The sequence below is a fragment of the Salvelinus sp. IW2-2015 genome, linkage group LG15 (genome assembly GCF_002910315.2).
Source record: "Salvelinus sp. IW2-2015 linkage group LG15, ASM291031v2, whole genome shotgun sequence".
Lineage (NCBI taxonomy): Eukaryota > Metazoa > Chordata > Actinopteri > Salmoniformes > Salmonidae > Salvelinus > Salvelinus sp. IW2-2015.
This window is the reverse complement of record NC_036855.1, coordinates 49,947,126-49,971,033: the sequence shown is the minus strand read 5'-3', so window position 1 is coordinate 49,971,033 and position 23,908 is coordinate 49,947,126. Positions and strand designations below refer to the sequence as shown.

The following is a 23,908-nucleotide window of genomic DNA, read 5'->3' as shown; positions in this document are numbered from 1 at the left end:
TTTGGTCTAATGTAAATTTCGTTACGAGTCCTTTTATACTTAGGTAAAAAGAGGTGTTCCATCATGCTGACACGAAGTCTGTGCTCACGTGGGRGTGGTTACTGACTTATAAACTTTTGCTATGAAAAACAATTCTCATTTAGAAGGCTAAAATCACATTTTATCTTCACAACAGTATTATTATACTTAATCATTTATTTTATACAACATTTAGATGCAAATCTGATCTATACATTGTGAAAGCTCTTAAAGTTACAATGTTACTTAGTTATACCATCCTTAATGATATCACAAAATAATAAACCCATCAACCATTCCAAGRGTTTGGATTTCAAAACTAATGTTCCAATGTCCAATCTTTTGATGTTAAAGTTTTTAGCAAGAGTCTCTCTGTAACACTCAGACATTCAATACTGCAGAGCCGAAGGGAGTTTCTGCCAGGTATTTACAATCCGGTCGTTAAATCATAAAACCGGGCAAACTCCCCCAGGAGAGAGAGTTTGGCTATCTGTCAGCCATTGGCCTAGCTGATCCGGCACCTTTGATCCTCACCAGGGAGTGACAGTCATGACAATTATATAGGTAAGATACTCAAGTGGCCACTCTAACAATGAAAATACATGTCTTCAAAGATGGAAGGAAGTCGGGAGGAAGCGAGATCAGGTGGGACCATTCTAGCAAATGAGAGAGCAGTTACACGCTTGAACAACAGGCATAACACCGATATAAAGTTTTTTTTTTTTTACCTTCATTAACTTATTTGATACGGTAATACAAAGTTGGAAAAAACAAAAATTGCCTTGCCAACTATTAGCCATTTTACTTGTCTTCTCAGCCAGCCAGAGCTGATGCCATAACATCAAAATGCCARAGTGGTAGCTAGTCCACTTAACCATTGAACACCCCAACCAAAGAGAAATATAATTAATATGAGTGTATGAATAATCACATTCATATTCTAAGTATGTAATATATAAGATTGTGGTAGGAAGTAGAGAGKAATTTTCTGTTGTGTTTTCATTTTTGTTTCATGTCAGACATTGGCACCACCAAGAGCTGTGTTTTCCAGTCAAGTGAGCTACAATGTTTTGTGAGTCTGTGGTCCCTCAGATCAGTCTTTTCCCTGTGACCTCACAACCATTCWGAGTTTTACAGTGAGGAGAGTCTGATGAACATAGTATTTCTGTTCTGGTAAAAAGTTCAGGTCAGTCGTGACGGAGTCTAGTGTAGTGGTCTAAGCTCCCCGACTCTGTAGCAGATATGGCCCCTGGCAACAGGGATTGGYCCCCACCTCGGRCACCCTCTGTCTATGCCCCTACTATGTTTCAATCTTTACATGTCRAGCTGTACTGTCAAAAACAAAAATAAAACATTTAAGAAAAACAAAGTTCAGGTCGGTCAACCCATGGACAGTGCTGAATTCCAAATCGACCCCTTCTCGTAGACCCTTCCACACGAAACAGTGACACTGCATGTGTCATGTTTAACTCCACTGAAATCCATTGCAAGCTTAAGTGGGCAATCAGAGTACATTTTTAGTACAAAGTGTTGAAAGTAGGACTGATCAAAGTAATGAATCAGTTTAATCTATTGGCGGTCCTCTCATCCCTCTTTACAAGACCTCAGAACTCTTGTCTTGTGTGTCAGGAAGGATGTTCTGTTCACAAGTCCGTTGTTGAAGAGGCTGTGGAGAAAGTACATTATTCATCATTACCGAACAGATCGCCCTCCTCCAACAGTTACATCAAGTCAAAGAGATCGCCCCTCTCCCTGTCTTCACTCACTACCTACCTACATCACACGCTTTCTCAATCACAGGAAAGCACTCCAACCAGGTTAGGTTAGTGGAACAGTTGGCAAGGACCAGTTGGTGTAGGTTAGTTTCAGTCAGAGCATCAGTGATCACTTTGTGACTGAGMCTACAACACAGGAAGAGAGGAAGAGAATGAGTGGTCAATAATTGATCAGACAATACTTACATGCACAAAATGGATTGATGGACACACACACACAAACTAAAACATACTCACCCCAGGACTTGTCCTATGTGCAGGTTTGTACGGAGTCTGTGGTAGTCTGTGAATTGATAGTGCCGAGGTCCAGTTCTGGCAGCACCTCTTGAGTAGCCCAGAACAAGAGATCCACAGGCCTGCCAGTCTAGCTTGGTCTTCAAGAGGTCCAGCTCCCCATCTGAGACTCTGCACAGGGACACGGCACACATCAGAGTTTTGCTGAAACTGGGAAGATAAAACCAAGAGATCACAGTGTGAGTGTGAGWGWGAGAGAATCACATTTTTGAGTTCTATGAACTCAAATCCAATTTTATTTGTCACATGCGCCAAATACAACAGGTGTAGACCTTAGTGAAATGCTGACTTACAAGRCCTTAACCAACAATGCAGTTAAGAAAAATAAGTGTTTAGTAAAAAATAGATAAGTAAAAAATACATGTAACAAACAATTAAAGAGCAGCAGTAAAATATACAGTGGGTACTGGTACAGAGTCAATGTGCGGGGGCACCGTTTAGTCGAGGTAATATCTACATGTAGGTAAAGTGATGAAGCATAGATAATAAACAGAGAGTAGCAGCAGCATAAAAGAGCGTGGGGGGGGGGGGGGGTCAAGCAATGCAAATAGCCTGGGTAGCCATTTGATTAGCTGTTCAGGAGTCTTATGGCTTGGGGGTAGAAGCTATTAAGAAGTATTTTGGACCTAGACTTGGCGCTCCGGTACCGCTTGCCGTGCGGTAGCAGAGAGAACAATCTATGACTAGGGTGGCTGGAGTCTGCCTCTGACACCGCCTGGTATAGAGGTCCTGGATGGCAGGAAGCTTGGCCCCAGTGATGTACTGGGCCGTACACACTACCCTCTGTAGTGCCTTGCGGTCGGTGGCKGAGCAGTTGCCATACCAGGCAGTGATGCAACCAGTCAGGATGCTCTCGATGGTGCAGCTGTATAACTTTTTGAGGATCTGAGGACCAAAGCCAAACTTTTTCAGTCTCCTGAGAGGGAATAGGCTTTGTCATGCCCTCTTCACGACTGTGTGTTTGGACCCTGATAGTTTGTTGTTGATGTGGACATCCAGGAACTTGAAGCTCTCAACCTGCTCCACTACAGCCACGTCAATGAGAATGGGGGAGTGCTCGGTCCTCCTTTTCCTGTAGTCAACAATCATCTCCTTTCTCTTGATCACGTTGAGGGAGGTTTTTGTCCTGGCACCACACGGCTAGGTCTCTGACCTCCTCCATATAGGCTGTTGTCGTTGTCGGTGATCAGGCCTACCACTGTTGTCATCAGCAAACTTAATGATGATGTTGGAATCGTGCCTGGCCATGCAGTCATGAGTGAACAGGGAGTATAGGAGGGGACTGAGCACACAACCCTGAGGGATCCCRGTGTTGAGAATCAGCGTGGCGGATGTGTTGTTACCTACCCTTACCACCTGGGGGCGGCCTGTCAGGAAGTCCAGGATTCAGTTGCAGAAGGAGGTGTTTAGTCCCAGGGTCCTTAGCTTAGTAATGAGCTTTGAGGGCACTATGGTGTTGAACGCTGAGCTGTAGTCAATGAATAGCATTCTCACGTAGGTGTTCCTTTTGTCCAGGTGGGAAAGGGCAGTGTTGAGTGCAATAGAGATTGCATCATCTGTGGATATGTTGGGGCGGTATGCAAATTGGAGTGGGTCTAGGGTTTATGGGATAATGGTGTTGATGTGAGTCATGACCAGCCTTTAAAGCACTTCATGGCTACAGACGTGAGTGCTACGGGTCGGTAGTCATTTAGGCAGGTTACCTTAGTGTTCTTGGGCACAGGTGGTCTGCTTGAAACATGTTGGAATTACAGACTCAGTCAGGGACAGGTTGAACATGTCAGTGAAGACACTTGTCAGCTGGTCAGCGCATGCTTGGAGTACACGTCCTGGTAATCAGTCTGGCCCTGCGGCCTTGTAAATGTTGCCCTGTTTAATGGAAATTTTAATGTTTGTGCTTTTCTTATAACTAATTTCTGTGTTCTATTCATGTGCCATCCAATAAACCAATTTCTGTGTTCATGCAAGTGTCTGACAGTACAAATCCTCACTATCAGTAGCTGCAATTTGGCAGTACGCCCAGACGTTGTTTTGAGAACGAACAAAAGATATCTCAGTTCAAAGGTCTCAGCTTAGAGTGGAGAAGCCTCGTGAGGTGTTGGTCTGTCACATGTTATGAAACATTATTGGTCGGTCACARGAATGAAACAAAACGGTAATGATTAATTAATTATGCAAATATAACTTGTCTGTGTATTGCTGTATATAAGACAACTTTTGGGTCTGCCCAAGGAGAGCTCCTGATTGACATGTGTACTATGGTGCATTGAGTTCATTGGAACCACTCCAGCACGCTGACAATAAACCATTATTCATTTAAGATTTACTTRGAGTGTCCCTGCGTAGAATTTTTCCACAACACCTGTTTAAAGATCTTACTCACATCGGCTACGGAGGGCGTGATCACACAGTCGTCAGAGCCGGTGTAATACAATTCAATCTTAGTCCTGCATTGACGCTTTGCCTGTTTTATGGTTCGTCGGAGGGCATAGCGGGATTTCTTATAAACTTCCTGGTTAGAGTCCCGCTCCTGCTTGCGCAGCAATAAAGCACAGCATTTTTTTTTAAATCTTTCGGATACATATGGGTCCGATACAGACCTGGATCAGATTCTCCCTCATTTCGGATATATTTTGGGTTGGATCTGGTACACCTTGGACCTGAATCGGATCGGGTTTTGATTTTCACACAAACAAATTGCGGGTCCTGTCCGGTGTCGGATAAGAATTTCGGATGGGAATTTCACAGATTCAATTCAGTTTGGATCAAAATGTCTGAATCCGAGAAGACCTCTAATATACAGTACTCACAGTCACTGGTTCAACTTTAATAAGAATCTCTCATGGTGGACATCCCAAACCTGGAAGTCAGCCTGCAGAAAGACAGAATGCATAGTCATGGTAAAAAACAATTGAATAAACTACTACTTAATTGAAACAGTGAATAGTTTTCCAAAGTGAATGAAGCCCTCTTACCTTTGCAAATTATTTGACAAGTGTGTGTGTGTTGGTGCACCAATTCTGACCTATGCTGTCAGGGTGTTCATCAGCCTCCGCTGCTCCCCCTTAGCGTTCGCCGACACCTGGCTGGAGGGGGCAAAGGAGAACAAAAACAGTGTTTATATATAAAAGCATGTTCTTCCTGAAGTCTACAGAAATGTACAAGGTTGAATGCTGCAGCAGATAGAAAAGCACTGCAGTCCAGTGTGCATTTGTCCTAATGAAAACATCTTGATCTCCAACAAAAATATAGAGATAAAACAGGCTCTCAAAAATGGATAACAAAAATATGATTTAAAAAAGGTATTTAAAAATAAAGCATGAATTCATTTTGAACAGTGGAAAAGTTGACAACTTTCAGAGCCTTGCTCTCCATCTTGTTTCTATTAAGTTGACCATTCAAGTAGGCAATTCAATGGTCATACAAAAAAGTGAGGGGAAAAATGGTCCAGAAATAAGCTAATAACACAAAATAATGACTGTCTCCTTTCAAAATATATTTTTTTCATTCAATTGTCTTTTCAAAAACAAGACCAGGCATCAAAAGAAGGCCAAGGAAATATGCAAATTCAACTATTGAGACTAAGCGTGGATAATGGATAAGCGTTATTTGACGTTCAACATTTACGACACCGCGTTTGAACATCATAGGCTATACATATATAACAAAATAGTATATAGTGTAACTATATTATACTTGCATCTACTTCTTGTCTTGAGGTTGCATTGCTGTTATCTTTCACCAGTCTGAACACAAAAGCAAGGTGCTAGAAAGAAAATCACGTTCATGAAGTTTTTTGAAAGAGCTGTATAGGCAATGTCATCACCAGGTTACAGGGCAAAGTTAAACCTGTTATAAAAAGGTTATGTCCTGTATAGTCCTACTGTGGTTCATTAGTAAATAAATAAACAAATAAAAGACTCATTCACTCTGTCTGTCATGTCTATGGACTTTAACAATTTTCCATTCTTCTGCAGGTGTGGCAGAGAGCTTTTCTTCTTCCTTTGCCTACACTGTCTGGAATGTTTTCATCATTGACACTATTTTTGGTTCATCCAAAAAGGACAGCCATTCCCAAGTGTGATTCRTCTTGCACATGTCCATGCCTTCGATGGCAATACTGACTGCATTTGACTTWGCTTTTTGRAATTGATCTAATATTGCCAAATCCTTCCTGAARCMATCATTRTTKTTTGACAGGAGCTCTGGATCYACTGGAAGCATCATAGAACAWACCTTCAGAAAACTGGCTAGGATCAACTCAACAATCTGAACAGTCAACTCAAAAAAGTCTGTGTCGGTCCACKTGGTAAGCCTGTCAAACACAAGGTTCTTGGGTACCTCAATGTCATCAAACAAGCATGCATTTCCTTRAACAAGGRCTCTCCCATCTTCCTGCCATTCCTTGAGTTTGGTAACAAGGGTTTGGTATCTTTCTTCCATCTCCAYCACGTTTCCCTTCAAAGTTAAGGCTTTCCAGAGAGGATCAATGATCAGCTTGGAAACCAGACCCAGAGCTCTGCATCCGGCCTTGAACTGTTGAACRTCCAAATCAGCAACAACTGTGGCAAGCAAACTACTCTCAGCTCCGTACGTACTGGTAAACTCAACCAAATCATCATGGATGCTATACACCCCAGCAGAATTATGAAACAGYCCATCAATTSTGTGTCCAATGGATAGAGACAAAGGAACTTCATCAAATTCTTTTTTGCTGGTCAAAAAGGTTTCGAACGGAACAAGCTGACCYTCCTCTGCCCATCCAAGCTCTTGCACGGCATCKCTCACAGAWCTCACCAAACGCACTGTTCCAGACTCCAACTCTGTTGTCCCAATGTTAGGGYAGCTATGGACTCCTACTTCTTTATCTCCTAAAATCATATTTTCCCAAAGTAGAAGAGTTGTTTTTGCCTGGTGAGCTAAGCCGTCAATCAAATGTAAGCCACAGAAGAGCTGACTTACAAGGCACATCATTGTCTTTTCAGAGGAACTAAAGCCACAATGTTTCTCAACTATCAGTGGTAGGATGTCTGATCTGTATTCAGRGAGGATTTGTTSAAATTTCTTTTCGGAACCAGTCCCAACACCAAAACACTTTGAAAAGGTTACAAWAATCCATCTCATCTGTTGCATTTCACCACTCGTAACAATTTCATTGATCATTTTCCTGCAAATGTCAACTTGGTGGTTCTCTGGGCATGGGGTTTGCTCTGTGACCCCAGAGTGAACGTCAGACTCCTTTAAGCAGAAGTCAGTGGGTCCATTATCTTGGCCAAGCTTGACAGTTTCATCTGTTTCGATAGAGATGATCTCTTCAGCWTGCAGAGACCATACAGTCCCTTCATCAGCAATCAGATATTTCAAACCGGTCTTGTTAACCATCTTCTCATAGTTCATCTTCTCCTCTGTATCATCTGCCTCTTGTATCCCTTTCAAATCCAATTGTCTTTTTGACAATCTTGCAGGTGGAGTAGCTTCTTTTTTCTTGTATTGTCTAGTCACAAGCGGTATTATAAACACTTCTTTTGAAAAGTCTTCATTTGTGACATGTTTCCGTTTAGCCATTCGTTTCAGTTTAGATGAAATATGTATTGCAAATTGACAGCGTTTATGATTTTGCAAATCTAGATCAAAATTATATTCCAGTATATCATAGACAGTATACATATAAGCCTTTTTTGTATTTTTTGCAAACTTATGAACCTCATACATTATGCCATTTGTCAGTAACTGTGAGTCAAGTTTTGTTTTGGATGGTGGTTGGGATTTCACATCAAGTTCCACACCTACTTCTTTGCACAAGGGGTAGCAGTTTTTCACCACTTTCTCTGCAAAGGGCATCACATTTGCCTTTTTAATTTTGCTGACCGGGACCTTTGTTTTTCCAGCTGACAATGTGTGTTCAGTCTCGTTGGAGATGGTCTGTTTCTTCACAGACTGAGGAACTAGGCCTACTTGTCTACCTCTATGAAATTTCTCTGCCTTCATTTCTCTTACTTTGCAAGTGGCTCTTTCTCCCTTTTTCCTTCTCAAATCTAATCGTCTTCTTTCTGTTACTTTTTTCAGTCCTTGATATTTCCACACAATTGAGTCAATTGAGTTAATGTCCTGCATTTTACTGGAAATCACTGCAGGTTTCTTTCTTGTGCCAACCCTCAGTGAGAATGTTTCCTTTAAATATGGAGGTTTCCTTCTATGTGCCATGCATGTCATTTTCTTAACAACTCGTCTCAACTTTGTAATAATATAGGTAGACAGCTTGGTTTTCTCAATAGGCAAATCAAGATCAAAATTGTGCTCTAGGACATCGATGACAATTTGCTTGTAAGTTCCACAAACATCTTTGGCAAAATTACCAAGTTCAATCATTACACCTTTGGTCAATAAATCCAAATTAAGTTTCTCTTTTGCCCCAAAATTGGATTTCACATCAAGTTCTAATCCTATTTTCTTACAGAGGGGATAAGGGTCCTTCATTGTTTTTGATGTTGTAGAGGCCATTAGATGCCCGTGTTGGTCCCTTGCAAGGCTGTATGCCGTTCCACCAGCACACTGCGTTACATCTTTCTCAGTTAACAGGTTGTCTGTCTTGACATGCTGAGTAAGTCTGGATACGATGTCCAGATGAGATTTGTCCATTAAAAGCGTGTCAGCAGGTTCAAGATTTTCTGACACACGGTCATAATTCTTTGCAGCTGAAAGGGCATATTTCGACCCTTTTATCGTGTTGGGATCAGGAAGGGTAAACACCTCCATTACCAATTCAGGTTTTCCTAGAACAGTTTTTCCTTTTCTCATCAATTCTCTTAATTTGTGCATAGTACGTGTCGCAAAATCATACCTTAGATGCTTTTGCAAACCAAGATCAAAGTTGTACTCTAGAATGTCACAGACAACATGCTGCTGAGCTCGATTAACTTCTTTAGCAAAATCAGAAACCTCAACCATCACACCTTTAGTCAGCAACTGCAAATCTAGTTTCTGATTGGATCCAGACCCAACATTGAAATCCAAGCCAATTTTCTTGCAGTTGGAGTATGGATCCTTAAACTTTTTTCCAGCTGACGACCTTTGCGAAATATGCTTTGAGTAATTAACACGATGTCGCCACATATCTCCATCTTTTCTCCCTTTTTGTGCCTTGACCATTTTCTTCCCTCTTTTTATTTTAACGTCATAGTCTTCCTCTTGAACAGAGGTAAAAGTAAGTGGTTTACAATAGGCTGGAAGAATAGGCCTGTGAGTCCTCATATGACATGGTTGCAGCACTGGAGTTAAATTACTGTCACTTGCTATTGCAGGTGAAATAAGAAACGGTTTGGCAATACTTTGACTTGGGGGATTAACATAATCAGTCAGCACTTGATCATTGTTTAGGGGCTGTATTTGAAAGCTGCTAAATATCTGTGCAGTTGGGTTAATTTGTCCTCCCAAAGAAACACTTTCTGCCACCAGATGTTGCGACTGAGAAAAGGTACATACTTTTCCAATCTGAATATCATTGGGAGATATGTAAAAACATGGCTTATCTTTGATTAAATTCCCTACAGGGGTGCTTTGGTTATCCTGTTCTGTGTGAACATGGAGAACACCTTGACCACCCACATTTACAGCTGGAGCACCAACTGTTGTTGAATTAATTTTAATCTCCCTATCACTTGATTTTGTATCTTCTAACAGAGCACAAATACGGCTTTGTGTTGTTGTGTCATACCAATTTTCGGCATATGAATAACCTGCATCAAAAGAGTCAGACAAAATGACAGCTGGGGATATCTCCACCTCATCCTCCTCTGGCTTTATATCTACATCCATCTCACACCAACTAAACTAGTTATCTGGGTGACACCCAGGGACAATTTAAATTAAGTTAGGCTAGACCTAGTCATTTCCAAGTAGCTGACCAGGCCTGACCATCTCCTTAAGCATATCAATCCAATTGATTTTATAAAGTCCTTTTTATAACAGTGAAAATGGTGAGAGTCTGAGGAAATAGGTTCTGTAATATTAGATATAGTGGTGTAACTACAGATGATTCCAAGTGTAACGTTAGGCCTACAACAACTGACCAAGGGAGTCTACCCACTCTACTTCTCTGTCTGCCTGTAAAAATTACTGTTTATTACACCACAACACCTAATGGGTGCTTTGTGTCCTGAATTACCCCCACACAGCTTATCAAACTAGCCTCAGGCTAACTGACAAGCCCAACTTGCATCTCACTGCAGTAACGTTAGATCCAATGAGACTTGGCACATAACATATGCGAATAGTGAGTACCACCATGTAGCCAAATCATCTAGCTAACTAGCTATGTATTGAAGTCTATATTGAAGGCAAATATGCCACTTGCAAGGGCGCATTGATTGCAGAACATGAATTATCAGTACATGGAGTAGCCTATTGTTTGTCATAGACTAGTGGCTCAGATCAWATAGAGTAGCTAAGCTTGCTATCGTTAGTTAGCTATTACTGTAACTACCTTGATTTTGCAGGTCCCCCTTAGCCTTCCATAAGACAGTTTGTATCTTGAAAAAAAGTTGGTGCTACAGTAAAGTACTTCATCTTCCAGGTGGGTAACGTTAACTGGCTATTAGCTTATTCCGGAAATGTAAACTGAATGCTTTGAGTTCYACGCTGCGTATCGAGACATTAGAAAATCATTCTAGACACTTAACTAAAATCTTAGTCACAAAAAAGAGTCTGAGTCCAATGGTGCGAATCGAGACACTTAGCTAGTCTTAGTTACAGAAACGTAGACATGTTGTGGTGCCGGGTAACCTAGCTTCCTTTTCCGCTGAAAACCGGATGTGGCAACTCCGCTCAGGCGTTATGATTCCGGGTTCGTCTTTCTTGCTCCATATTCAAGTCACGGGTAACTGAATACTTGGAGCAAAGATAACTAACCCAAGATAGAGCCAGTCGTTTCCAATGGGGGCGAATTAATTTTAGAAAAACCAAGGAGGTGGGCAGAGTCAAGCACGAGATAGTGAGATCCTATTGGACCGTTATAGTATTTATTAGCACTTTTCCCGTTAGGGAATGCCTACCCTGATGTGCGCGTGTGCAATAACTAAATTCGCCCTCGCAGTCCTTCAAAACGCTTTTTTTTTTTTTTTACTTTGGCAAAGGGTAAAGTCTACAAAACGCAGTCCACTCTGTATGTTACAGATTATAATTTGGAAAACAGAAAACTGTATGTAGACCAAATATTCCATAAATTAGAAKATTTGCAGAATGTAGGCCAAAATCAATCTCTGTCCATATTCTCTCACTTGTCGGCTACTGGGCTTCCTCTCATCAACCTATTTGGTAGTGAGTGGAAATGCCAACCYGATGCTTAACATTTATATATCTGGTGAAATATCTGGCTCATTGTTTTATCTGTGCTAGGAGTGTGTCTGAAAGTAGGCGTTGCAAAAGAAGGGGGGAATTAACAGCGATGGGTGTAACATCAGCGCTCCATTATTGCTTAGATCGGCCGTAGGGTGCACTGGGGGTCAGCTTAATGTTTACATAGCAGGCTAAGAAAACTAACATAGCAACTGCCAAAGAAGAAGAGTTAGTTCAGTATGGGACACGCAGTCAAATGGTGGACAAGAAAAAAAGTGGAACATATTATGCATAAATATGGAGTGTGGGATTGCACAAGCCTTCTGGAAAATCTGGTGAAGGAGATGATGGTGGACAAGAAAAAAAAGGAGAAAAGTGGAATATGTTTAGAGTGAATATAGAATGGAGGATCTCAGAACTTTTTGAAGAGCTTGAGGAGGAAATTGAACATGACGAGAGTGAGGATGAATTAACTGTGGCAGGTGCAGTGATGACTGCTGCGAAGAAGTTGAGTGTAGAGGGAAGCAGTATGGAGAGGAAGGTTGGTGTCGAGTGCAAAATGAGGGATACGTGCCCAAGCATTTCAGAGATGGAACCTGGCGAGAGTGAGGATGAAGTACCTGCGGTGAGGACCGCCGAGTTCGGGGCTCGTCCCGAGTATGATAAGGATGATTCTGGCCCAGTGGGAATGAGATTTGTAGAGACAGTGGATCATTGCATTTTGGCTGATCCATATGTGGTGTCAAGCTGTGGGGGAGGATATGTTGGGAACTGTTGAGTTGGTGAAGGTAACTAGGAGTGGACTCATGTAGATTTGTGTTTCCTCCACCCAGAGGGAGCGTGTGCTCCGGATTACGCAATTAGGGACAAGAATTGGGACTTGCTTTGCTCTCCGGAGCAGGGCGCCGATGAAAGGAGTGATAACGGAATCAGCGCTAAGTGTTAAGGAGGAGCAGTTGAAACTTAAGATTCCTGGTGTCTGTGACACATACAGTTAGGTGAGACGTATATCCGGTGGAGAGTGTGGGGAAACAGAAGACTTTGTCTGTCATGCTTTTTATGTAGAGTCTTTGCCAGATAAGGTCAGGGTAGGAAGTGTCAGTTATCCCGTGAGAGCTTTTGTTTCCCGAAAATACTACAGTGTTTTAGGTGTCAAGTTTATAGGCATGTTGCAGCAGTGTGTAGGAGGGAGATGCCTAAATGTGAAAAGTTTACAGGAGGGCATAAGACAATGGAATGTGTGGTATCGGTGGAAATAGTTATACATGTTAGTTGTGGGGGTGCCCATGGGGCTGGAGATCAGAGGTGTCCGGTGAGAGAAAGGCAGACTGATGTTGCCAGGGTTATGTATTTAACTAAGCAAGTCAGTTAAGAACAAATTCTTATTTACAATGATGGCCTGGAGTAGTACAGAAAGTGTTGTATGCCGAAGCAGTAAAAAGAGTGGTAGTGGAAGATGGGTACAGGGTGAGGGATTCTGAGAGGATTCCTGTGAGTAGGCAGAGACCAAGAGAGAGTGATGGGAAGAATATGTGCTTCAGTAAAGTGGGCTTTTAGCATTTATAGCCATGGTTGTCAATTGTACTGCAGAAATGGATCGAAAGTCACAGAAAATACTGGTTGTAGTGGCAGAGAAGTACTTGGGATTGCGAGGATTTACTGCGTAACATCTGCACGGTTAGGTCTGGTGTAGGACTAGATATAATTAAATAGTGGAATGGGGTGGTGTTTAATTTTTGTATTTTTTTGAGAGGGTTAATAGTTGGGAGGGAAATMTTCCTTTTTCACAAGTTTGTATTACCATATCAAATAATTTAATGTAGTTAGACCGTAAATGGCCTCACACACACCAGTACAGTAGTTGGCGGTGTATGCACTTAAAAGTTGGATGCGATCCGCCAACCAAATCCCAAAGAAGAAGGTAGCAGGTTAGGATAATTAACGTGGCAGGTTAGTAGAATGAGGTTAAGGTTAGGAAAGATGTTAGGCTTAGCTAAAATGCGTAGCAGGTTTGGATAATTAACATGGCAGGTTAGGAGAATGACAGTATTAAGGTTAGCTAAAATGCTACGGTTGTCAACAATCTACTTGTCGTGCAGCCCACACACAAAATGGTCGAGTGGCAACAAATCTGCCCAATTAGCTGATTCGCTTTCCATACACCCACTTCTGTTGACACGCCCACTTTGACACTCCAAGTATGCAGCGCATGACCCATGATACTTCAGATTGGACATTTGCATCTGCCTCTTTGTTTTGCAGTCAAGATAAACAGTGCAATATCGCCACCTATCGTACGGGAGGCAACAGTGTTTACTTTGTTATGGCTCGACCTCTCCTCCAGAGCTATTATCCATAACACCTAAATGCCATAATACACTTGCTAGCTCACTTAAACCCCAAACAAATATAATAGTCTATTAATAATACTAGTATTTATAATTTTAATAGCATTCATAAAGGCTTCATAAACACTACATAAATACTTCACAAATAGTCTAGAACCATATGCCGTACTCTACAAATTATTTCTGAATGTAGTGCTTGGTAGTGATTGTACTTGGTTTAATGTGGGACGATATTTACATATTGTATTACCGTAACAATACTTATTTAATCCCAACTATCCAAGCACCTGTTGCCAAATTTGAATCATCAACCCATAACTAACATCTCCATGTTGAAGACAGTAGCAATAAAAATAACAAAGTAATACAAAAAATTAAAGGCTACAGAGGCAGATAACCAAGAATGGAAAAGCTGGCTGTATTACATGGAGATAATTGGACAAAAAAGGTTGCATAATTAAGAACAGTTGGTGAAGACACAAATCCTAACAAAAATCTTATGGACTAGTCCAATGAAAACTATTTTGATTTACAATTACCATACAAAACTACATTACAAATATATTTTTACACATCCCCATATAAAAATACCAAGTAGTGAGATTTATGTTCCTTGAAAATATTTACAGGATCATGCATGTCTACAGGTTTTTTTACAGGTAAAAAAGGAATACAATCTTATAAAGATACATTCATCAACGAAACACTCAAGATGTTGTTTATACGAGTCGGTAGAATACTACTCTTACTGCTGCGATATGTCGGAAGTGGAAAACAATGGTAATTTACATTTTTGTTGTTTAATTTCAAATGGTGAAACACCAGAGAGCTCTGCTATCCACTGTCAGATGCAGTCAAGTGAGCTGCAATGATTTATGAGTAATGAGTCCATTTCCTGTGACCTCATAACTAACCAGAGTAGTCCAATGTGAGGAAAGTCTGATGAACATTGTATTTCTGTTCTGGTAAAMGTTCAGGTCAGTCAGCCCATGGCATGTAGTCCAAAGACAACCAGTCGGAAATCAACATGGCTGAAGGCGCAACAGTGGTGTATAACATCCTCAGGGCAGGTCCGCAAGTTGAGGACTGAAACAGACTATGTCCCTCTAGTATGGTAAGCAGAGGACCTGTGAAGGAAGGAGCAACACAAATAATTGAATCATCAAGTGCGCTTTCGGTGTGATAAGAACCATCATGTTTTTGAGCATTTACAGTGGCAAGATAATTTGTAGAAAGTTGTATAACTATTTATTGTATGTGCAAGCAGCTAACTGTCCCTAGCTACAGTATATTGTTCCTATTTAAGTAATGATTCATAGAGGTCCACAGTGAATATGACACGTACAGTCACAAGCTTACCTTACCGTGTCATCATGATTAAGAAGTTTTCTCTTTAAGTGTTGCGGACCTGGAACACCCCACTGCACCAGACTAGATGATCAGACCTCTTCCTATACCTAAAATACAACAGGATAATGCTTTGTCCTTTTCCCCCAGAAATTTAACTTTGTCTTTAGCCTTTCCCAACCCCCCAAAACACACGTGCAGAGGCACCAGGTCAGCCACAGCACACCACCCAAGGAACATTTTTGGGAATATGTGCCCAGCTAAAAGGCACAACACTAGTACAGAGAGGTCAGCTGGGAAATGACACTAGCCACCCTTCAGTAACTGATCCACATCTCAAACCTCTAGGCTGACTGCCGCCACGGAATATGTAGTTCAATAATTTCTTGAGTAGTGCTAGTGTTTAACTACTATTGTCATACATTAGAAATAATTATAAATGACTGGACATCTTTGTCATTCCCAACAGACTCTGAATAGTTTGTGTCTGACGACAAACCTTAAAACACCTTCTGCGCCTTGAGGTCAGTCAGCGCATCGACTGACAGGAAAAAGATAAATGGCTGAAGGTGCAACAGTGGTGTCCAACATCCTCAGAGCAGGTCCACAAGTTGAGGACAGAATCAGACTTCACATCCCGTAATTGTATCAAGCAGAGGATCTGTGAATAAACATAAGGAGCAGAGCCAAAGATTATCATAATGATTCATGAATATTCAAACCGGCAGGAAAGTTAGTAGACAGCACAAAAAAATAAGTGAAACTCACAACAAAAAAGTCACTATTAATACATTTTTGGAGATCACAAACTGGACCCCGAAAAGAGCTGTTGTACACCCAGATTCAAATAGCATGCATCAAGTTGAAAGAGAAACACACGCATCACCTGTGAATACACATGTATGAAATTATTAGATCAAGCAAATTAATACAATTAAATGAATACCTCATTGACCTCCAGTCATGAGAGGATATGAATATCCACTTCATTCCGGTCTAGTGACAGTGTTAATCATTGTAAAAAGATATCAAATCCCAAGTCACAGCATTACTTGCATATATTTTGATCCAGAAACTGGCTCCCCACCAGTGATACATAAATCGGAGGAACAATGTGGAATGTTTTATATCACCACATGGTTGACTCTACACTGTACAGGTAAAAATACTGATGGCAGTCTTGACGGATCATTGAGAACAGCATGACTGGCTGCGTCGCCYCTTGGTACGGCACTGCAAGGCGCTAGGGTAGTGCAGATGGCCCAGTACATCACTGGGGCCGAGCTCCATACCAGGACCTCTATACCAGGTGGTGTCAAAGAAAGATTCCAACCACCCAAGTCATACTGTTCTCTCTGCTACCGCACGGCAAGCGGTACTGATGCACTAATTCTGAAACCAACAGGACCCTGAACAGCTTCTACCCCCAAGCCATAAGCTAAATAGTTAACCAAATAGCTACCTGAACTAACTTATTTTTAACTCATCACATACGCTGCTGCTACTGTTTACTATCGGTCACTTTATTCCTAGTTATATGTACATACAGTATATACCTCAATTACCTCATATCCCTGCACATCGACTCGGTACTGGTACCCCTTGTATATAGCCATGTTATCGTTACTCCTTGTGTATCTATTATTACATGTTTCACTTTTCTATTATTTCTAGGGATGCACGGTATATCGGTAAGCATATCGGAATTGGCCGATATTAGCTACAAATGCCAACATCGGCCCGATGTCTAGTTTAACGCCAATGTGCAAAACCGATGTCAAAGCTGACGTGGATACCTATATAACGTATCTAGATGACGTAATGACGCCACGAAAAATACAGCACTACACATGCAACACAGCATTCCTAACCAAGCCCACAATGTCAGCTGTGTGGATCTATTTGAAGTTTCAAAGGAAGATAACAAAAAGGCCATATGCAACGTTTGTGCTGCTATTATTTCCCGAGGAGGGGAGAAAGTGAAATCTTTCAATACCACAAACCTAATTACTCATTTGAAAGTGCCTCCCCCTCCTACTTAGAACAAAAGCATAACAAAACTAAGCYCACACTTCCAACAACTAAACATGTTCAAGTCAAGCAGTCATTTGAAAGACTAAGAACATTTCAGCGAGACAACTCAAAGGCGAAATCCATTAACGGCAAGATAATGGAATTCATTGCCCTTGACAATCAACCGTTCTCTGTCGTGGATGATGTAGGCTTTCACCGAACTGGTTCAAGCACCGGTACACACTACCAAGTATGCGCTATTTTTCAGATGTTGCCCTACCGGAGTTCCACAGTATTGTTGAAACGCACATCCATGAGCTACTTGCTATTAGCTTCACGAATGACATTTGGACCCGCGATGTCAGCCCCATGAGCATGCTGAGTCTGACAGCACAGTGGGTCGACGAGGATTTCGTAATGCAGAATAAACACCTTTAACCTGACCCTCCTCTCCAGGCAGTTCTTGCAAGAGCCAGAGGCTGCTGTGCTGCAAGAGTGGCCCTCTTTTACAAGCAACATGTGCTAGTTGAAGCATTCAAGGTATGGCATGAGTGTGACAATCTTTTGATGAGAACATTTTTGGCCAGTGTTGCCCAACACTTTTTCCTGTTGAACTACCACTCTGTTGGCTCTTGTTTAATGTTGTACATATTTTAGTTTTTCATGTATTTCAGGGGTTGGACAAGCTGACGGCAATGACAAAGCTGGCCTCACAGTTTGATGAGTGGGGGCAGCTCTACCCCTGCTTAAGCCAGCTGGCAGCAATCACACTGACTATACCAGTGTCTTCCGTTAATTTTGAGAGGGACTTCTCTGCAATGAAACGAGTAAGAACATTTACATGTGAAAGTAGATCCTCTGTCCCTCTCCCTTTGAGTTTTTTCCTTWAAAAAAGTCACCAGAACCAAGGTTCACAGTACTTACACATATTTTGTTTTGCAGGGAGGTCCCCATAACCCCCCCACCCCCGCTAACTTTTCCCCCACAGCTAACAACATTTCCTGAGGAAACACTGGTTCAACTTCAATAAGAATCTCTCATGGTGGACATCACAAACCTGGAAGTTAGCCTGCAGAAAGACAGAATGCATTGTCATAGTAAACWAAACAAAAAAACAGAAGAAACTAAATAGCTACTTAATTGAAACAGTGAATAGTTTTCAAAGTGAATGAAGCTCTCACCTTTTGCAAATTATTTGATGTTTATATATAAAAGCATGTTCTTCTGAAGTCTACAGAATGTACAAAGTTTGAATGCTGCAGCAGATAGAAAAGCACTGCAGTCCAGTGTGCATTTGTCCTAATGAAAACATCTTCATCTCCAACAAAAATATAGAGATAAAACAGGCTCTCAAAAATGGATAACAAAAATATGATTTTAAAAAAGGTATTTAAAAAAAATAAAGCATGATTCATTTTGAACAGTGGAAAATTGACAACTTTCAGAGCCTTGCTCTCCATCTTGTTTCTATTGAAGTTGACCATTCAAGTAGGCAATTCAATGGTCATACAAAAAAGTGAGGGGAAAAATGGTCCAGAAATGAGCTAATAACACTAAAATAACGACTGGTCTCCTTTCAAAAAGACCATGTTCTTTTTTTCATAAACAGAAACAGGCATCAAAAGTGAATAGAAGGCCAAGGGAATCTGCAAATTCAACTATTGTGACGAAGCCTCTACACTTTCCTGACAGCACACTTCGTGAAAAACCTCTACATTGGATTTCAAACATATAAAAACAGGTAAGCACGTGGAACCATTCACATGTGGTACCAAATGGATAACGTTACTCGACATTCAACATTTACTGACACCACGTTTGAACATATTTAGGCTATACAGTATACCACAAAATAGGTATATATGTAACTATATTATACTTTTATCTACTTGTTGAACTCATCTGAGGTTGCATTGCTGTTTATTTTCACCAGTCTGAACACAAAGCTAAGGTGCAGAAAAAATAGCACATTCATGCATTTTTTGAACGATGCAATGCTATTAAAAGGTTCTGTACTGTGGTTCACTAGTAAATAGATAAATACCAAAAAAAAAAAAAGAAAAAAAGACATATCCTGTCTCATGTCTATTACTTTACAATTTCCATTCTTCTGCAGGTGTGGCAGAGAGCTTTTCTTCTTCCTTTGCCTACACTGCTGGAATGTTTCATCATTGACACTATTTTTGGTTCATCCAAAAAGGACAGCCATTCCCAAGTGTGATTCTTCTTGCACATGTCCATGCCTTCGATGGCAATACTGACTGCATTTGACTTTGCTTTTTGCAATTGATCTAATATTGCCAATCCTTCCTGAATCTATCATTTTTCTTTGACAGGAGCTCTGGATCGACTGGAAGCATCATAGAACAACCTTCAGAAAACTGGCTAGGATCAACTCAACAATCTGAACAGTCAACTCAAAAAAGTCTGTGTCGTCCACCTGGTAAGCCTGTCAAACACAGGTTCTTGGTACCTCAATGTCATCAAACAAGCATGCCTTTCCTTTAACAAGGCCTCTCCCATCTTCCTGCCATTCCTTGAGTTTGGTAACAAGGGTTTGGTATCTTTCTTCCATCTCCAACACGTTTCCCTTCAAAGTTAAGGCTTTCCAGAGAGGATCAATGATCAGCTTGGAAACCAGACCCAGAGCTCTGCATCCGGCCTTGAACTGTTGAACTTCCAAATCAGCACAACTGTGGCAAGCAAACTACTCTCAGCTCCGTACGTACTGGTAAACTCAACCAAATCATCATGGATGCTTATACACCCCAGCAGAATTATGAAACAGACCATCAATTCTGTGTCCAATGGATAGAGACAAAGGAACTTCATCAAATCTCTTTTGCTGGTCAAAAGGTTTCGAACGGAACAAGCTGACCGTCCTCTGCCCATCCAAGCTCTTGCACGGCATCCCTCACAGAACTCACCAAACGCACTGTTCCAGACTCCAACTCTGTTGTCCCAATGTTAGGGGAGCTATGGACTCCACTTCTTTATCTCCTAAATCATATTTTCCCAAAGTAGAAGTTGTTTTTGCTGGTGAGCTAAGCCATCAATCAAATGTAAGCCACAGAAGAGCTGACTTACAAGGCACATCATTGTCTTTTCAGAGGAACTAAAGCCACAATGTTTCTCAACTATCAGTGGTAGGATGTCTGATCTGTATTCAGCGAGGATTTGTTCAAATTTCTTTTCGGAACCAGTCCCAACCCAAAACACTTTGAAAAGGTTACAATAATCCATCTCATCTGTTTGCATTTCACCACTCGTAACAATTTCATTGATCATTTTCCTGCAAATGTCAACTTGGTGGTTCTCTGGGCATGGGGTTTGCTCTGTGACCCCAGAGTGAACGTCAGACTCCTTTAAGCAGAAGTCAGTGGGTCCATTATCTTGGCCAAGCTTGACAGTTTCATCTGTTTCGATAGAGATGATCTCTTCAGCTTGCAGAGACCATAAGTCCTTTCATCAGCGATCAGATATTTCAAACCGGTCTTGTTAACCGTCTTCTGGCAGTTTCATCTTCTCCTCTGTATCATCTGCCTCTTGTATCCCTTTCAAATCCAATTGTCTTTTTGACAATCTTGCAGGTGGAGTAGCTTCTTTTTTCTTGTATTGTCTAGTCACAAGCGGTATTATAAACACTTCTTTTGAAAAGTCTTTATTTGCGACATGTTTCCGTTTGGCCATTCGTTTCAGTTTAGATGCAATATGTATGGCATTTTGACAGCGTTTCTGACATTGAAAGCYTACATTAAAATTATATTTCAGAATATTATAGACAGTATACATATAACTCCTTTTTGTATTTTTTGCAAACTTATGAACCTCATACATTACACCATTAGTCAGTAACTGTGAGTCAAGTTTTGTTTTGGATGGTGGTTTGGATCTCACATCAAATTCCACACCTATTTCTTCGCATAAGGGGTAGCAGTTTTGCACCACTTTCTCTGCAAAGGGCATCACATTTGCCTGTTTAATGTGGCTGACCAGGACAGACCGAGACAAGGTACATACTTTTCCAATCTGAATATCACTGGGTGACATGTAAAAACATGACTCCTCTTTGATTAAATTCCCTACAGGGGTGCTTTGGCTATCCTGTTCTGTGTGAACATGAACAACACCTTTACCACCCATWTTTACAGCTGTTTGAAGTGGAGCACCAACTTTTGTTGAATTCATTTTTGATTTTGTATCTTCTAACAGATTACAAATAAGCCGTTGTTTTGCTGTGTCATATCCATTTTCGGCATATGAATAACCTGCATCAAAAGTGTCAGACCCAATGACAGCTGGGGATATCTCCACCTCATCCTCCTCTGGCTTTATATCTACATCCATCTCACACCAACTAAACTAGCTATCTGGGTGACACCCAGGGTCAACTTAGATTTAGTTTGGTTAGACCTAGTAAATTCCAAATTGATAACGCCCTTTTACAACAGTGAAAATGGGAAGATTCTGAGGAAATACGTTCTGTAATATTAGATAGTGGCGTAACTACAGTTGATTCCAAGTGTATTGTTAGGCCTATACCAACTGACCAAGGGAGTCCACCCTAGCCTCAGGCTACCTGACAATCTTAACTTGCATCTCACTGCAGTAATGTTAGATCCAATGAGACTTGGCACATAACATAAACGAATAGTGAGTACCACCAAGTAGCCAAATCATCTAGCTAACTAGCTATGTATTGAAGTCTATATTGACGGCAAATATGCCACTTGCAAGGGCGCATTGATTACAATACATGAATTATCTGTACATGGAGTAGCCTATTGTTTGTCATAGACTAGTGGCTCAGATCAAATAGAGTAGCTCAGCTAGCTAACGTTAGTTAGCAATTACTGTAACTACCTTGATTTTGCAGGTCCCCCTAAACCTTCCATACGACAGTTTGGAATTAGAAAAAAAAAAGTTGGTCGTACGGCAAAGTACTTCCAGGTGGGTAACTGGTTAGCTTATTCCGAAAATGTAAACGGAATGCTCGACGCTGCGTATCGAGGCATTAGAAAATCATTCTAAACACTTGGCTAAAATCTTAGTCACAAAAAAACTTAMACATGCTGTGTTTCCGCGTAAACTAGCTTCCTTTTCCGTTGAAAACCGGATGTGGAAACTTCACTCAGGCGTTATGATTCCGGGTTCGTCTTTCTCGCTCCAGATTCAAATAACGGGTAACTGCATATTTGGAGCAAATATTTTTGTATAATTAACCCAATATAGAGCCTGTCGTTTCCAATTGGATCAAATTAGTCATAGAACAAGGAGGTGGGCAGAGTCAAGCACGAGATAGTGAGATCCTATTTGCGCGTTCTATGATTTATTTGATTTTTTCCTTTAGGGAAGGCCTGCCTTTATGTGCAATAACTAATTTCGCCCTGGCAGTTCTTCTAAACGCATTTTTTTTTTTTTACTTTGGCAAAGGGTAAAGTCTACAAAACGCAGTTCACTCTGTTTGTTATAGATTATAATTTGGGCAAAAGAGAACTGTATGGTGATCAAATATTTCTTCAATGAGAACATTTGCAGAATGTGGGCCAAAATCCATCACTCTCCATCTTCTCCCACTTGCCGGCCACTGTYCTTCCTCTGGTCACCATATTTGGTAGTGAGTGGAAACGCCAACCGGATGCTTCACATTCATACATCTGGTGAAATATCTGGCTCATTGTTCTATCTGTGCTAGGAGTGTGTCTGAAATCTCCGTTGCAAACGAAGGGGGGAGTGAACAGCGAMGGGTGTAACATCAGCGCTCCGTTATTGCTTAGATCGGCCGTAGGGTGCATCGGGGGTCCGCTTAATGTTTACATAGCATGTTAAGAGAACTAACATAGCAGCTGCCAAAGAATAATTAGAGTTTGTTCAGGTTTGGACATGCAGTCAAATGGTGGACAAGAAAAAAAGGAAGCAAAAGAAAAAGAAGCAATATACACTGCTCAAAAAAAAAAGGGAACACTAAAATAACACATCCTAGATCTGAATGAATGAAATATTTTATTAAATACTTTTTCTTGACATAGTTGAAATGTGCTACAACAAAATCACACAAAAATTATCAATGAAATCAAATTTATATACCCTGGAGGTCTGGATTTGGAGTCACACTCAAAATTAAAGTGGAAAACACAACTACACGGCTGATCCAACTTTGGATGTAATGTCCTTAAAACAAGTCAAATGAGGCTCAGTAGTGTGTGTGTGGCCTCCACGTGCCTGTATGACTCCCTACAACGCCTGGGCATGCTCTCTGATGAGGTGGCGGATGGTCTCCTGAGGGATTCCTCCCAGACCTGGACTAAAGCATCGCCAACTCCTGGACAGTCTGTGGTGCAACGTGGCGTTGGTGGATGGAGCGAGACATGATGTCCCAGATGTGCTCAATTGGATTCAGGTCTGGGGAACGGGCGGGCCAGTCCATAGCATCAATGCCTTCCTCTTGCAGGAACTGCTGACACACTCCAGCCACATGAGGTCTAGCCATTGTCTTGCATTAGGAGGAACCCAGGGCAACCGCACCAGCATATGGTCTCACAAGGGGTCTGAGGATCTCATCTCGGTACCTAATGGCAGTCAGGCTACCTCTGGCGAGCACATGGAGGGCTGTGCGGCCCCACAAGAAATGCCACCCCACACCATGACTGACCCCCCAACCGGTCATGCTGGAGGATGTTGCAGGCAGCAGAACGTTCTCCAACGGCGTCTCCAGACTCTGTCACGTTTGTCACATGTGCTCAGTGGTGAACTGCTTTCATCTGTGAGAGGCACAGGGCG

General features: G+C 41.4%; 1 long non-coding RNA gene across 6 annotated transcripts; it reads right to left on the bottom strand.

Annotated features, from left to right (window-relative positions):
- Positions 1-715: 715 nt before the first annotated feature.
- On the bottom strand, positions 716-22,226 carry LOC111974537 (uncharacterized). 6 transcript variants are annotated; one of them, XR_011481051.1, is made up of 5 exons: positions 18,310-22,226; positions 4,898-4,959; positions 2,031-2,237; positions 1,792-1,919; positions 716-1,684 (listed from the first exon to the last, which is right to left on the bottom strand). It is a non-coding gene; the product is annotated as an uncharacterized lncRNA (long non-coding RNA). The 6 variants fall into 6 exon arrangements; XR_011481050.1 differs by lacking the exons at positions 716-1,684; positions 1,792-1,919; positions 2,031-2,237; positions 4,898-4,959 and adding exons at positions 13,836-14,895; positions 15,128-15,225; positions 15,615-15,776; positions 18,053-18,197 and having other exon boundaries at positions 18,310-22,225; XR_011481052.1 differs by lacking the exons at positions 716-1,684; positions 1,792-1,919; positions 2,031-2,237; positions 4,898-4,959 and adding exons at positions 13,836-14,895; positions 15,128-15,225; positions 15,615-15,776 and having other exon boundaries at positions 21,992-22,219.
- Positions 22,227-23,908: the final 1,682 nt, after the last annotated feature.